Here is a 15,247-nt window from a genome sequence, read left to right as displayed (position 1 = left end):
TATAGATTATGGGTAGGGGAACATCCGAGGTTGTCTAAAATTAAGATATTAGGCATAGGACTTTAGACCAACAACAACATGTTAGGGTCCTTTAATTCTTAGTAATACTGTGGAGACAATTAGGTTAAGAGCTTGTGAAGTTAGCAACATAAATATTTTTTGTGTCTCAGTTGGTTAACGTTTAAAAAAAAAAAGAAAATTTCTTTTGTGGTCCATATTGTAAATGCTTTAAAAAGAAGCATCACCTGTCCAAAAGTTGGAATTGCTTTATCTGTTATAAACTGTGTTAAAAAATAAATAAATAAAATTTATGTAGTTTGAGTGCCCTTTGGGTATAGTTCCAAATTGTTCTCCCAAATGATTGGATCAGTTCACAATTCCAACAGCAATGTATTAGTGTCCCAATTTTCTCACATTTTCTCCAACATTTATCATTTTCATTCTTTTGGTTTTGTTTTGTGATTTCTTGGTTTCTCATAAAGTCATTAGCCTCCATCTGTTCCATTCTAATTTTGAAAGAACTATTTTTTTCAGTGAGCTTTTGAATCTCCTTTTCCATTTGGCTAATTCTGCTTTTGAAAGCATTCTTCTCCTCATTGGCTTCTTGAACCTCCTTTGCCAGTTGAGTTAGCCTATTTTTCAGGGTGTTATTTTCTTCAGCATTTTTTTGGGTCTCCTTTAGCAGGGTGCTGATCTGCTGTTCATACTTTGCTTGCATGTCTTTGATTGATCTTTCCAGTTTTTCCTCCAGTCCTCTAACATAATTTTCAAAATTTCTGAGCCCTTTTTGAGCTTTTCCCAGGTCTGATCCCATTGAGAGGGCTGGGATACAGAAGCGCTAACTTTCGTGTCTTTCCCTGATGGTGAGCACCGCTCTTCCTCATCAGAAAGGAGGGGAGGAGAAACCTGTTCACCAAGAAAGTAACCCTCTATAGTCTTGGTTTTTTTCCCTTTTCTGGGCATTTTCCTAGCCAGTGACTTGACCTCTGAATATTCTCCTCACACCCACCTCGCCTCCGGATCCTCCTAGCCAGTGCTTGGGGTCTGAGATTCAAATGCTGCTTCCCAGCCTCAGGGCTTTTGGCGGGGGCAGGGCTGCTATTCAGTGTGAGATTAAGTTCAGGTGCTCAGGTGGGGGCAGGGCTGCCTAATGGGGCTCAGTTCCCTCAGGGGGTTTATGCAGAGACCTTCAACAATGGATCTGGGCTCCTGCCTGTTTGGGGAGCCTCGATCTGCTCCTGCCTCCACTGTTGCCTCCCAAGGGGACCTGAGTTATGGGGGCACCCCACTCCCCTCCCGACCCACCAAAGAGACCTTCTCACCAACCCCTGTCACCTGTGGATGGAGGGACCCACGCGGCCGCTGGAGATCCCGCCCCTGAAGCCTGCTCGGAACGGCTCCTCTCAGTGTCGGGCCGAGGCAGGGCTGGGCTGGGCTCCGCATCCGCAGTGTGATGGACCTTTTGCGAGAGGTTTGCAGGTCCCTCTGGAACAGAAATCTTATCCACTCCACTGTTCTATGGCCTCTGCTGCTCCAGAATTCGCTGTGAGTTACTTTTTACAGATATTCTATGGGTTGTGGGTTCAGAGCTATGTGTATGTGCATCTTTCTGCTCTGCCATCTTGGCTCCACCCCCAACATTTATCATTTTCTTTTTTTTGTCATATTAGCCAATCTGATAGGTGTGGGGTGGTACCTCAGAGTGGTTTTAATTTGCATTTGTCTAGTCAAAAGTGATTTAGAGCACTTTCTCCTATGCCTATAAATAGCTTTAATTTCTTCATCTGAAAACTGCCTGTTTGTATCCTTTTGCCACTTATCAATTGGAGAATGACATGTATTTTTATTAATATGACAGCTCAATTTGAGAAATTAGGCCTTTATAGAGATGCTTGCTGTAAAAATTGTTTCCAATCTTTTGCTTTCTTTCTATTCTTGGTTACATTGGTTCTGCTTGCATAAAAACTTTTTCATCAAATGAAATTTCATGAAACTTTTTCAAATTCATCAAAATTATCCATTTTACTTTTGTAATGCTCTCTGCCTCTTGTTTGGTCATAAATTCTTCCCTTCTCCTTAGATATGATAGCTAGACTCTTTCTTGCTCTCCTAATTTGTTTATGGTATCACCTTTTATATCTAAATCATGTACCCATTTTGACCTTATCTTGGTATATGGTATGAGATGTTGGCCAATACCTAGTTTCTGCCATACTGTTTTCCAGTTTCCCCAGCAGTTTTTGTTAAATAGTGAGTTTTTATCAAAGAAACTGGGGTCTTTGGGTTTATCAAACAGTAGATTACTATAGTTATTTACTATTGTGTCTTGTATGGTCTATTCCACCACTCTATTTCTTAGCCAATACCAAATATTTTTGATGATTGCTGCTTTATAAAATAGCCTGAGATAAGGTATGACTAGGTCACCTTCCTTTGCATTTTTTTTTTTTGTTAATTCTTTTGATATTCTTGACCAATGCATTTTGTTATTATTTTTTCTAGCTCTATAAAATAGGTTTTTTGGTAGTTTTATTGACATGACACTGAATAAGTAAATTAATTGAAGTAGAATTGTCATTTTTATTATATTAGCTCAGCTTACCCATGAGCAACTGATATTTTTCCAGTTGTTTAGCTCTGACTATATTTGTGTCAAATGTGTTTTGCAATTGTGTTCATAAAATTCTTGAGTTTGTCTTGGCAGATAGACTCCTGAGTATTTTATGTTGTCTACAGTTATTTTAAATAGAATTTCTTTTTCTATCTCTTGCTGCTAGACATTGTTGGTAATATATAGAAATGCTGATGATTTATTTGGGGTTTTTTTTACATCCTCCTTTGCTAAAATTGCTAATTATTTCAAGTAGCTTTCTAGTTGATTTTCTAGGATTCTCTGAGTATACTGTCTTATCATCTGCAAAAAGTAATAGTTTTATTTTATCATTGCTAATTCTAATTCCTTCAATTTCTTTTTCTTCTGCTATTGCTAAAGCTAACATTTCTATTACAACATTAAAATAATAGTGGTGATAATGGGCACCATTGTTTCATCCTTGATCTTATTGGAAAGGCTTTTAGCTTATACCCATTACATATAATGCTTACTCTTGGTTTTAGATAGATACTACTTATTTTAAGGAAAACTGCATTTATTCCTATGTCTCTAGTGTTTTTAATAGTAATGGGTGTTTTATTTTGTCAAAAGCTTTTTCTACATCTATTAAGATAATCAAATGATTTCTATTGGTTTAGTCAACAAAACCAACATATGGTCAATTATGCTGATAGTTTTCCCAATATTGAACCTGTCCTGCATTCCTGGTATAAATCCTACCTAGTTACAGTGTATGATCTTGGTGACATATTACAGTTATCTCCTTGCTAATTTTTTATTTAAAATTTTGCCTCAATATTCATTAGGGAAATTGGTCTAAAATTTTCTTTCTCTGTCTTAGTTCTTCCTGGTTTAGGTATTAGCATCATATTTGTTTCATAAAAGGAATTTGTTAGGACTCCACCTATTTTCCCAAGTAGTTTATACAGTTGGAAAAGCTGTTCTTTAAATATTTGAGAGAATTCATTTGTAAATGCATCTGGCCCTGGGGATTTGTTCTTAGGGAGTCCGTTGATGGCTTGTTCAATTTTTTTTTTTTAATGGGGTTAAATATTCTCTTTGTCTTCTGTTAATCTGGGCAATTTATATTTTTGTGAATATTTATCCATTTCACCTAAGTTGTCAGATTATTGGCACACAATTGGGCAAAATAGCTATGAATTATTATTTTACTTAATTCTTCATTGGTGTGAATTCACCCTTTTTATTTTTTATATTGGTATTTTGGTTTTCTTTTTTTAAAAAAATCAAATTAACCAAAGATTTATCTATTTCATTGAGTGGATTTTTTATTTCATACAACCAACTGTTAGTTTTATTTATTATTTCAATGATTTTCTTACTGTGAGTTTTATTATTCTCTCCTTTGATTTTCAGGATTTCCAATGTGGTGTTTATTTATTTTATTTTTACATTTTAAAAACATTTATGTATTTATTTTTAGTTTTCAATAGACACTTCCACAAGATTTTGAATTCCAAATTTTCTCCCCATCTCTCCTTTCCACCCACCCCAAGAGATTGTGTGTTCTGATTATCTCTTCTCCCAATCTACCCTCCCTTCTGTTATACCTCTTCCTTCTCTCATCCCTTTCCTCTTTCTTCTTGTAAGGCAAAATAGATTTCTATACTCCATTGCCTGTGTGTCTTATTTTCCACTTGCATGTAAAAACAATTTTTAACATTCATTTTTAAAACTTTGAGTTCCAAATTCTCTCCCTTCCTCCCTCCCCACCCATCCCCACTGAGAAGGCAAGCAATGAAATATAGTTGCAATGTGTAGTTATGCAAAACACTTCCATAACAGTCATATTGTGAAAGACTAACTATATTTCCCTCCTTCCTATCCTGCCCCCCATTTATTCTATTTTCTTTTGACTCTATCCCTCCTCAAGTGTTTACTTCTAATTACCCTCTCCTCCCATTTGCCCTATCTTCTATCATTGCCCCCACCCTCATTTATCCCCTTCCCCCCCACTTTCCTGTAGTGTAAGATAGATTTTCATACCAAATTGAGTGTGCATGTTATTCCCTCCTTAAGCCAAATGTGATGAAAGTAAGGTTCTCTTTCCCTCTTACCTCCCCCCTCTTCCCTGCCATTGAAAAAGCTATTTCTTGACTCTTTTATGTGAGATAATTTGCCCCATTCTATTTCTCCCTTTCTCCTCCCAATATATTCCTCTCTCACCCCTTAATTTTATTTTTTTAGATATCATCCCTACCTATTCAACTCACCCTGTGCCCTTTGTCTATATGTATATAATCCCTCCAACTACCCTAATACTGAGAAAAATCTCAAGAGTTACAAATATTATCTTTCCATGTGGGAATGCAAACAGTTCAAATTTAGTAAGTGCCTTATGAGTTCTCTTTCCTGTTTAGCTTTTCATGCTTCTCTTGATTCTTGTGTTTGAAAGTCAAATTGTCTATTCAGCTCTGGTCATTTCAACAAGAATGCTTGAAAGTCTTCTATTTCATTTAATGACCATTCTGCCCCACCTCCCTGCCCCCGAAGTATTATACTCAGTTTTGATGGGTAGGTGATTCTTGGTTTTAATCCTAGCTCCTTTGACCTCTGGAATATCATATTCCAAGCCCTGTGATCCCTTAATATAGGAGCTGCTAGATGTTTTGTTATCCTGATTGTGTTTCCGCAATACTCGAATTGTTTCTTTCTGGCTGCTTGCAATATTTTCTCTTTGACCTGGGAGCTCTGAAATTTGGCTACAATATTCCTTGGAGATTTCCTTTTAGAATCTCTTTCAAGAGGTAGTTGGTGAATTTTTTCAATATCTATTTTACCCTCTAGTTCTATAATATCAGGGCAGTCTTCCTTGATAATTTCTTGAAAGATGATGCCCAGGCTCTTTTTTGATGATGGATTTCAGGTGGTCCAATAATTTTAAAATTGTCTCTCCTGGATCTATTTTCCAGGTCAGTTGTTTTTCCAATGAGATAGTTCACATTGTCTGCTATTTTTTCATTCTTTTCCCTTTGCTTTATAATTTCTCGATTTTTCGTAAAGTCATTAGCTTCCATCTGTTCCATTCTAATCTTTACGGAATTATTTTCTTCAGTGAGCTTTTGGGCCTCCTTTTCTCTGTGGCCAATTCTGCTTCTTAGAGCATTCTTCTCCTCGTTGGCTTTTTGAATCTCTTTTTCCATTTGGGTTAGTCTATTTTTTAAAGTGTTATTTTCTTCAGCATTTTTTTTGGGTCTCCTTTAGCAAGTAGTTGACTCATTTTTCATGATTTTCTCACATCACCCTCATTTCTCTTCCCAATTTTTGCTCTACTTCTCTTACTTGATTTTCAAAATCCCTTTTGAGCTCTTCCATAGCCTGAGACCAATCCATATTCTTCTTGGAGGCTTTGGGTGTAAGAGCTTTGACATTATTGTCTTCTTCTGTTTGTATACTTTGGTCTTCCTTTGCACCAAAGTAAGATTCTATAGTCTGATTCTTTTTCTGGTTTTTGCTCATTTTCCCAGCTATTTACTTGACTTTTGAGCTCTTTGTCAAGGTAGTTCTCTGTTTCCAGTGGTGGGGGGGAGAGGGTATACTATCAGCTGCTGGATCCCTCCACAGTCTAGAGCTCCAGAAACAGTGGTTGCCCCTGCCCCTGCTGCAGGCTCCTCCTCCACATGCTCCTCCACCCCCTCCACCCCCCTGGGCCTGGAGCCAGACCCCTCTACTCTCTCACACAGGTCCCATAGGTTTTTTTCTACTGACCTTCCAATTTGTCCTTGGTGTTTTGGGGTTGTGAAGTCTGAAAACCTCCACAGGTGCCCAAGATTCAGTTCCCCCAAGGCCTGCTCAGGTCATGTCTGTGCCAGTGTGGCCCATGCTGGGCTGTGCTCTCTTGCCAGTGCAGTGTGATAGACACTTCCTGTCAACCTTCCAGGCTGTCTTGGGCTGGAGATTTGCTTCACATCATCATTCTGTGGGTTCTGCCACTCCAGAATTTGTTTAGAGTCATTTTTATAGGTATTTGGCTAGGTTTGGGGGGAGAATGCTAGCAAGTCCATGCTTTTACTCCACCACCTTGGCTCTGCCCCCCCCCAATTTGGTGTTTAATTGGGGATTTTTAATTTGTTCTTTTCTTAGTTTTTTGAGTTGCATTCCCAATTCATCGATCTATTATTTTTCTGTTTTATTGATGTAAGTATCTAGAAATATAAAATTTTCTCTAAGTACTGCCTTGACTGCATCCCATAAATTTTGGTATGTTGTCTCATTATTGTCATTCTTTTTGGTGGAATTATTGTTTCTATGATTTGTTGTTTGGCCCACCCATTCCTTAGGATTAGATTATTTAGTTTCCAAATTCAATTTTAATCTATCTTTTCATGGCTCTTCATTAAATAGAATTTATATTGCACCATGATCTGAAAAGGATGTATTTAATGTTCCTGCTCTTCTACATTTGATTGTGAGGTTTTTATGCCCTAATATGGTTAGTTTTTTGTATTGGTGGCATGTACCATAAAGGTATGTTCCTCTCTATCCTCACTCAGTTTTCTTGAGAGGTTTAGCATATCTAACTTTTCTGGAACTCTATTAACTTCCTTAATTTCTTTCTTGTTTCTTGGTTGGATTTATCTAATTCTGAGAGGGAAAGGTTGAGGTCCCCCGCTAATATAGTTTTACTATTTCCTCCTATAGCTCCTATACCCATTTCATATGGAAAGTTTGAAAGTTCCCTATTTCATTGAATATCCATTTTCCCCCCAAAAGATTATTTTCAGTTTTTCTGGGTAGCTGATTTTTTATTGTAATTCAAGTTCCTTTTCCTTCCAGAAGATCAAATTCCAAGCACTCCAGTTCTTTAATGTAGAAGCTGCTAAGTCCTGACTGTGGCTCCTTAATATCTGAATTGTTTCTTTTTGGCTGTTTGCAGTATTTTCTCCTTGACCTGAGAGTTCCAGAATTTGACTAGAATATTCCTGAGAGTTTTTATTTGGGGCTCTCTTTCAGGAGGTGATCAGTAGATTCTTTCAATTTTATTTAACTCTCTGGTTTTAGGACACCAGGGCAATTTTCCTTGTTAATTTCTTGAAAGATCCTGTGTAGCCTCTTTCTTAAATTATGGTTTTCAGGTAGTTCAGTAATTCTCAAAATTATCTCTCCTGGATCTATTTTCCAGGTCAGTTGTTTTTCCAATGAGATTTTATAATTTCTTCTATTTTTTTTTTATTCTTTTGATTTTGTTTGATTCTTGATGTCTGACAGAATCATTAGCTTCCACTTGCTCAATTCTAATTTTAAGGAATTATTTTCTTCAGTTGGTTGTTGTATCTTCTTTTCCATCTGGCCAATTCTACTTTTTAAAAAATTGTTTTCTTTTTGCTAGCTGCTGACTCTGTTTTCGTGGTTCTCTTGCATCACTCTCATTTTCCCCCAATTTTTCTTCTACTTCTCTTATTTGATTTTAAATATTATTTTTAAGCTCTTTCAAGAGGATTTTGGGGGCTTGAGACCAATCCATAGACCTCTTTGAGGTTTCTTTGCATGTAGGCATTTTGACATTGTTGATCTTTCCTGTTACCACAGTAGCTTTCTATGGTCAGGACTCTTTTCTGTTTTTTACTGATTTTCAAGCCATTCTGTAACTTTTAAAATTGAGCTCTGATCCTGGGGTAGATGGGGCAATGTTCCACACTTCTTGTGCTGGGGTTTAGGGGGCTGCTCACTGGCCTTCTGTGCTGGGGTCTCTGGGGCTGACAGCTTGCCTACTGTGCTGAGTTGACCCAACCTAGTGGTGCCTACTGTGCAGTTTGCTTGCTGTGCTGGGGTTGGAGGCCTCAGAGCTGGCCTGTTGAGCCAGGACTATGAGGTCTAGGTTGCTGATCTGTGCTGTGGCTAGGAGCTTCCTGCTGGCTTGCCATGACATTGCTTGTGCTGTGCTCCCTTTTTACCCAAGTGAGACAGACCTTTAGAAGTCCTAAGTTATCCTTGGGCTGGAAAATTGTTTCACCCTGTCTTTTTGTGGGTTCTGTGGCTTCAGAAATCATTTAAAGGTTGGTTAGTAACTGTTTTTCTTGGCCAGCTACCCTAAGAGTCTTCCCCTCTCAGTTTGATTTTCTTTTTTAATTAAAGGGGCCATCCCTTGACTCACTTCTTAAAGAGGCCTTTTCAATGAATGGGCATTACCTCACTCAAAGTGAGAGCCTGAAAAGACCTTAGCCTAAAAGGACCAAGGTCACCCATTGCATCCTGGGCCATCTCCAGTTGTCTGGATGAATATCAGGTCACTGGACCCAGATGACTCTGGAGGAGAAAGTGAGGCTGGTGACCTTGCACAGCCCTCCCTCCATCAAATCCAAGTCAACCGCAAGTCATGTCATCATTCCCTGATATCATGATCCTCTTCAAGAATGAAGGAAAAACACAATTTGATTTAATATTGTTTCAAAGGAAACTGGGGAGAGTTAAGGCAACTACCTTGCTTTTCTCCCATATTGGCTCTGCCTCCAAGTAATATATTTTCAAATTCTTATAAAGCTATTTAAGAATTTCATGATCAAAAAATCCTTCTAAGGGAAATTGCAGTTTAGGACTGTCTTTAGTATATAAATTCCACTTGGCAGTAATGTAATGGATCTTATCTCATAATGATTTTGTGGAAAAATCTGTCTAAGTCCCTTTCAGAAAGGATAGACAGAACATCTTGGAGGTAATTCTTTCCATAACTACAGAAGACCTCAAAAATAGAGACAAAACACGTGGTGCTACTGAGTTGTTCCCCAAAATTCGAGTATATAACACTAAAGGAGAATAACAGGTTTGATAGACTGTGGCCACAAGGAAGAACCAAGACGGGGAATCAACTGGAATTATAATTCCACAAATGTACTCACCAATATTTCATTATTTCTTAAAGTCCTTGGCTATGTAACAACATCTCACTTCTGATACCAAAATTTCAAGGAAATAATCCACAGGACTCTATTGATGAATGAGGAACTGTCATAGCAGAGAATTATATTAGAAACATCTTTTATTACATGCATAGTGCAGAGTAAGAAAAACCCCTTTCATCAATTAAAAGAGTAAAGTTTACAGGAAAGCATTGATAGACATGCAGTATAAAAAACTACTGGTTAGAAGTAGAGGTGCCTGAGTTATTGTCAGCTAGACAATAGACCTCCCAGAACATTTATGGTCTGCTCTGGGTGCCTGTTTTAGTTTTAGTTATGCAGGCAAGGACAGAACAACATTTAACTTTGTTATTACTGGCTTGTGATGGCCCTATTCAAAATATAACTGGTTTCATGTCCATCTATAGGAATTCATGTGACCTCCTGTCTCTTTCCTGCCTCCACTAGCTTCTGGTACAGTTACTGAAATTTGTTCTCCTTTGCCTAACACAACATTATCCCTCCTCTGCTGCTTCTGTTTATCTGAGCTTTCACTTGCTGCCCTAGTTTGACCTCTCTACTAGCCTCTGCCCCCTTCTGGCCAACTTTTTGCATAGCTCTGGACTGCATGGAGAAGCTTGCCTTTGTTTCTTTTTGGGTTTCTTTGTAATTGGTCTTTTGAACCCTGTTTCCAGCTAAACATGAGAGTTGATGTGGGAGAGCTAGGTTTCTCTAGGACCTTTCATATTTCTATATCAACCAAAATTCTCTAATAAATGCTTCTTGATTGATTGAAAAGGCATGACTTAATGGGAAAGGTAGAGGAGAAGCATATATTTGGAAATGAATGTGATGTAAAGGCAAAAGGCATAAATTTAAAAATATTTTAAATAATAAAAAAAAGAAAGAAAAGAAATTGAGTTTGTAATCCAATAGAGTCCACAGGACATGGTCAGAAAAGAACTCCAACTCTGAGATAGCCAAACTAGAGTCGTCAGTTTTTAGAATATTTTGTGTTTAAGAAAGAATTTTGCAAGGAAAAAGGAGGAGACAGTTCTAATTGCACAGAATTATTCACTGATTACGAGAAATGGAAAAAAACTCAAAGAATATGATACGCCAAGTGACAAAGGAAAATTTTCTACTGCAAGATAGCATATGCCACTAAGATGAACATACTCCTTTATAAGGAAAAAAGATGAACTTTGAACAGAAAGAAAAACTTTCAAGCATATGTTCAAAGAAAATTCGAAATAAACCGTCTTTGAACTTCATACTCATCAAATAAACTTCTGAATAGAACAAAAAATCTATGTAATGTATCAATGTTTACAAGCTACAAGATGGAGAAAAAACTGTTGTCCCTTAAAAGTCCTACTTTGTCTGAGGAACTTTGAGGGAACAAAGGAAAAACACTTAGAGGTCAATCACTTGAAGGATGATTAGACAGAAGTTTCTTAGAAAAAGGGGAAGCATGGTGATACATAAAACTCTGCTCTTTCTGGGTTGGACTAGGGAGGGGCATTGTATATGTCTGTATTTGATGGTATAAATTAGGACTGGATTGGTTTAAGCAAAACACATTGCAAGTAGATTTTTTTTGTAAAATTAACTACTGAGAGTTAATTGAGGAAAAGACAAACATAAGAACTATAACCTTACATATTAATGGGCTAAATTCACTTGTAAAAATTTAGAGTTGCAAAATGTATTAGATAACAGACCCCAACAATATGCAGCATATAAGAAACACACTTCAATAATAAAGACACATAAAAAATTTAAAGTGAGGGACCAAAATAAAATGTATTGTATTTCAGATGAATTAACGAAAGCAAGAGTTGCAAACATAGAATTATATACTTTGGATGAGGCAACCATAAAAATAAATGTTGAGAAGACAGACAAATGATAAAAAGATATTATGCTTATAGGAATTAAAATAATGAAACTATGAATATTAAATATATATGAACCTAATGGTATAACATGTAAGTACTTTAAGGAAAAGCTAACTGAAATGTAAAGAAGAATTGTAGGCAACTTTGATGTAATTCTTTCCTACTGTAACAAATTTATCAGAAAGTTAAATAAGAAGAGTATGGATTGGAACAGAATATAGGAAAAACTTGATTTGATATGCATGTGGTAACAATGCAATGAGGATATTAAAGAGCAAACTAAGTTTTTTTAAAGCATCAGAGGATCATGGATTTAAAGCTAAAAAAAACTATCTAGTTCATCCCTGTAATTTTATAGATTAGGAAACTGAGGCCTGGAGAGATTAAGTGATTTGTCCATGGGATTCAAACTCAGATATCTCTCCCTTGTCAAATACTGCCTCACAAGATATTTTAATAAAAATTGATGAAGTGCCAGAATTTATTAAAGACAAGAAAAAACTTCCTTGTGGCGGTGATTTTTTTCCTTCCCCTTAATAAATTCTGGCAGTTCATCAATTTTTATAAAATGTGAAAAAGAAAATATTAAACTACAATCTTAAAGTTTTCAATATTTTAAGGGTCTATCACTTCATTTGTATGGTTATGTTCTTTACTGGCTCATATTACGGATTTTCTATAGTCTCAAGAATATTTTGAAGATAGTCTACAAGAGTTGCTATGACTGAAAAATTCATTACCCTGTGGCAAACCTGGTGAAGAGTATCCCTCAGCTAAATTAACTGCATTGTCACCTCTGTATGTGTGTATTCTTTTATTGGTTGAGAAGACAGGCTATATTCAATAAGTCAGTCAATAAACTGTACGCAATAAACTAAGCACCTACTTCATAGCAGGTACTATGCTAAGTGCTGGTTATATAAAGAAGGGCAAGAGACAATCTCTGCTCTTAAGAAGCTCATAGTCTAATGAGGGAAACAACAGTTCTGTACAAGCAAGATATATACAGGAAAAACTGGAAATAATTGACAGAGGGTAGGCACTGGAATTAAGAGGGATAGAGAAAGATTTCCTGTAAAAGATGAGATGTTAGCTGGAACTTGAAGGAAACTAGGGCTGCCAAGAGGTAAAGTTGAAGAGAAAAGTCTAGGCTCTAGGGACAACCAGTGAAAATGCCTGGAGTCAAAGAGCTAAGATAGCAGAGTAGTAGGAAATAGTATGGCAGAGCTCTCCTTCACAAAATACCTCCAAACAGATCTAAAGAGGGTACCAAAACAAATCCTGATGGGGAGATCCAGAAAAAGTCATAATGTGAGTCATTTGTCTATACAAACAGCATAGGAGGACTTGCAGAGAGGTATATAGATGTAAGGGATGGGTTTGGGTCAGGATCATGCACTCCAGTGCCCAGGGAGAAGCCCAGACCCACACTGGGACAACTAATAGACCCAAACTACAGCACTGCAAAAGGGATAGAGGCAAATCAGCATCTTTGTTGCCCCCCTACTCACATCTGAGTCACAGATTCAGAGTAGACTGAGATCTGTGAATAAGGGTGAGACTCTCTGGTACAGAGACAGGGAACTTTTTTTTAATAAAAGGCAGTTCAGAAACAATCAGAAACAGTACAGTTCAGACTCCAGGCCTGAGTAGGGTCTCATTTTTAGCATCTATTCCAGCTCATAAGAATCCCAGCCCAAAGTGGAGTCTATAATTCTGCCATTTTGAAAAAAAAAAAGAAAGCTTTTCAGCTGACTGATAAGGATTAAATACAGCTAGTCTGAGCATGCTCAGATACAAACTGAGGTAAGGAACTTGCAGAGATCAGACCAGAGGGTAGCAATTAGACTTTTCTCTAGATCCCACCTTGGGAGCACTGACAATTTACAGTACTCAACCTGTCCTTGAGATCCTGGAATAATACAACACCTAATATCTTAAGAAAGCAGCGATAGGGCCAGTCCAGACCCTGTCTCCAGAAGTGTCACAGAGTCCAGCCCTAATATCAAGTCTAAAGTTAGGAAGTAGGCTGAAAGAACAAGTAAGCAAGCAAATTAACAAATAAAAAGAATCCCACCATAAAATTCTGTTATGGTGGCAGGGAAGCTCAAGACATGAACCCAGAAGAAGATAATGGCTCCAAAACATCTACAAGTAAAGCCTCAGTGAAAAACCACAGCTTGGATAAAAATTCAACTAAAATTCCTAGAAGAGATGATGCAAAAGTTTTGTTTTTTTTCTTAAGAGTTTTAAAATGGTTTTATCAAGGAAAGGGAGCACTTGAAGGGAAAAAATGGGGGGGAAAGAGAGCTTTAGGAAAAAAGAATTGGAAAGAGAATAGCATAGTACGAGAGGTAAAAAACCTTGACTAAGCTAGCATTATTATCAGAATGTTAAGATTAGAATGTAACTACAAATAATAAATGCATATTACTGCAGCAAATAATGCTTTATGAAAAACTGTGTAACAAAAATTCAAAGTAACATATATGAACTCAAAACCACTAGTTATTTTTCCATGTATCAACATATATTACAACTTTTTCATGTATTAATATATATTATACAATGATACATATAGCAAATATTTAAAATATGTATCTAGAACACCAATACAGTTCAGAAAGTATGTCACATAAGGAAACGAGTATGTGTTAAGTCCTACTATGAACCAGGTACTTTAGGTGGAGTAAGCTAGTTTGGATAAGCCCTTTATTTCATAATTATTACTAAGATTCTAATACTTGAAAATTGTTTTTAAAAAATTATTGCAGGTAAAGTAACCAAGAAAGTATAAAAAGGTATTCTTGTGGACAGGCTTTTGTGTATAACAGAAATATGACCATGTAACAGAGAACAAGGCTAGCCTATGAGTAATGTGTGAGTGTGTGAGAGTGTGTGTGTGTGTGTGTGTGTGTGTGTGTGTGTGTGTGTGTGTGTGTGTGTGTGTGTGTGTGTGTGTAGCTGGGTGATTATTTTCTTAAACTCATATTAAAAATGGGGTATTGGTTTGGAATTACAGCTATCACATAAGATATTTTAAGTCTTTGGTACAGGTCTTTTGAGATTTAGGATAAAAGCCACTTTCCCTGGGGTGAGGGAGGGGCAATTCTATACCTGAGGAATTCTAGACCTGAAGAACAAAGATTAACCTAATTTAGGTCAGTTTAGCTTTCTTTCTCACCAAAGACTGGATCCTGGTTCTAAATGATCATGGTCTGTGTGATAGGTGATTATAAATCTACGCAGTTCACAGTGATTTTCTCAGTGTTTAAAGGTGAACATAAGCAGGAGTGGCATTAGGAATATCAGATGATGTTCAACAAAGATGATAATGCTTCCTGCATAGTCGCTAATCTTCATTACAGGGCAGGAAGGATTAATTATTTTGTCCTACTGTAATGCCAATCCTGGCAGCACACCTGAGGACTGCTACTGTGAATAATTTTTAAGGATCTAATGGCATAGTATAATGAATTCTCTATTTATTCAGCAATAAACATTTTTCAGTAAAGTAGCATAGCATTCATAGCAACATCCTTAAGCAAAGTATATCATCTAATATATATATAATACTCAGTATGCCATATGGCTCATAGCATATGTCATTGCATCCCCAAAGTCAGGATGTCCTAGGCTAGGGTCTTGTGTAGCATGATACATCCTTGCATCCTTAAGAGGTAGCAGAAAATAGCACACTATCTACTCCTAGGTCACTATAAGAACAATCTCCTTAATCAATACACAGTGTTGTGTTGTAAAGTTCTCATCTTGACTTGAGGCTGACTTCCAAACTCCATGGCTCCTCCTCCATGGGCTGACCACTCCAGCTCTTGCCTGGGTTCACACATAGGCAGCTGTCTGTTCCTGCTCCT

This window comes from Notamacropus eugenii, chromosome 2, assembly GCF_028372415.1.
Source record: "Notamacropus eugenii isolate mMacEug1 chromosome 2, mMacEug1.pri_v2, whole genome shotgun sequence".
Classification (NCBI taxonomy): domain Eukaryota; kingdom Metazoa; phylum Chordata; class Mammalia; order Diprotodontia; family Macropodidae; genus Notamacropus; species Notamacropus eugenii.
This window is presented reverse-complemented; position numbering follows the sequence as displayed.